The following is a 1,820-nucleotide window of genomic DNA, read 5'->3' as shown; positions in this document are numbered from 1 at the left end:
TGTTCCTAAACATTTCTGTGTATACTTCCTAAAAAACAGACATTTTTGACATAACTACAGTACAATGATCAAAATTAAGAAATAAGACTGATTTACGACTATACTCTAATCTACAGACCTCACTCAAATATTGTCAATTGTCTTATTAATGTCCTTTTCAGCATCTTGAGGGATTGAACCTGCACTCTAAGCCCTGCCGTGTCAGTCACTGGCTGGGAGCAGCTCAGAGTGAAGGCCACAGCAGACCCAGGCAGCTGCGGCTGTCAGTGAATTCTCCCGCAGGGCGAGAGCTGGGTGGTGAATTTCCACGGCTGCCACAGGCAGTCTTTTTGTAATTAAACGAGAGAAGCCAAGAGCATCCTAGAGGTCAATCCTGATTAGGGTTGAACTGTGGAACCCATGCTAGCAACCACCTACCTCTAGACTCTTGCTAGGCCAGAAACATAAATCCCTATGCGTTCAAGCCACTGTAAATCAATGTGTCTTTTTGTTATTAATATGCCCCAAAGCATTCCTAACTAACATGATCCTCCGGCGGTAATACCGGATTTCTATGCCTATGCATGCGTGTGCGCACACACACGTTCAAATTGCTCTCAAGAAAAAATGTATTGCATGAACTATGCAACATATGACTGCGCCTGTTTCTCTCAGCATATTCAATATGCTTTTATCGTTTCAGTTTATTTTGATGGCTTTAATAAGCATAACACCTTTCTTTAACAACAGTTCTCACAGGATCTCAATATGAGCGTTAGAAGAAAACTGAGTGATTATCTCATCTCAGCTCCTTCACAGTACATGTAATTTTAAGAAATGTGTCTGAAAGTAATAGAAGTAGTTGCAAAAGGGGAAAGAGGGATGTAACAGTGGGTAGCAGAAGCAGTTGAACCCAGGTAAAGGTGTTTCAGTTATTTCAAAGCAAAAGTCAAATCTGTACTCATTAATGTGTTCATGAAACATTTCCTACAATATTCATTATAGTAAAAATCAGTAAGCTCTCTCTCTCTCTCTCTCTCTCTCTCTCTCTCTCTCTCTCTCTCTTACAAATAATACAATAGTAAAACTTTAAAGAAATTTACACTGATAATGTTTTACTATGGCATTATATCAATAATGTGGTGTGGAGAGAAGTAAATTTTTTTTTAATCCTCACCGAAGGAGTGAGGGTATTTTTTCCTTTGATTTTTAGAAAGAGTGGAAGGGAGGGAGGAAGGGGAGAGAGAAAGAGAGAGAGAGAAACATTGACAGGAGAGAGACACATTGATTGAGTGCCTCCTGCTCACACTCCCACCGGAGCTGGGGATTGAACCTGCAGCCGACGTACATGCGTTTGACAGGGAATTGAACCCAGGATCCTTCAGGCTGCAGGCCAATGTTCTAACCACAGCAAAACCAACCAGGGCTCTCCTTTTTTTTTTTTTTTTTTTTTTTTTAAGAGAAGCAAATTCTTTGATGTTGACCTCAATCAATTTTACTGTGGCTCCAGCATTTGCTAAGGCTGTAACCTTGAGCAAAGGATTTGTCCTTTCTTTGCCTTAATTTCTTCATCTTTAAAATGGAAAAAAAAATAGTTACTATCTCTTAAGGTGGTTGTGAGAATTAAATGAAATAATATGTATAAACATTTATAATATTTAACTATTATTATAACAGTGTGATAGGCTAAGACATATGCATCGGTTACTCATAGAAATGAAAGTGGGTTATTAAGTTACCCTGGCATTTATTGGCCTTGGCATGTCCACTGCAAGGGTTAAGAATTTTGTGCTCTGTCTTCCAGTGGGTCTGGCTGGGCCCCAGCCTCCATGCCTTTCTGT

This window comes from Myotis davidii, unplaced genomic scaffold, assembly GCF_000327345.1.
Source record: "Myotis davidii unplaced genomic scaffold, ASM32734v1 scaffold892, whole genome shotgun sequence".
Taxonomy (NCBI): Eukaryota; Metazoa; Chordata; class Mammalia; order Chiroptera; family Vespertilionidae; genus Myotis; species Myotis davidii.
The sequence above is the reverse complement of the archived record's forward strand: the minus strand, read 5'-3'. Positions refer to the sequence as shown.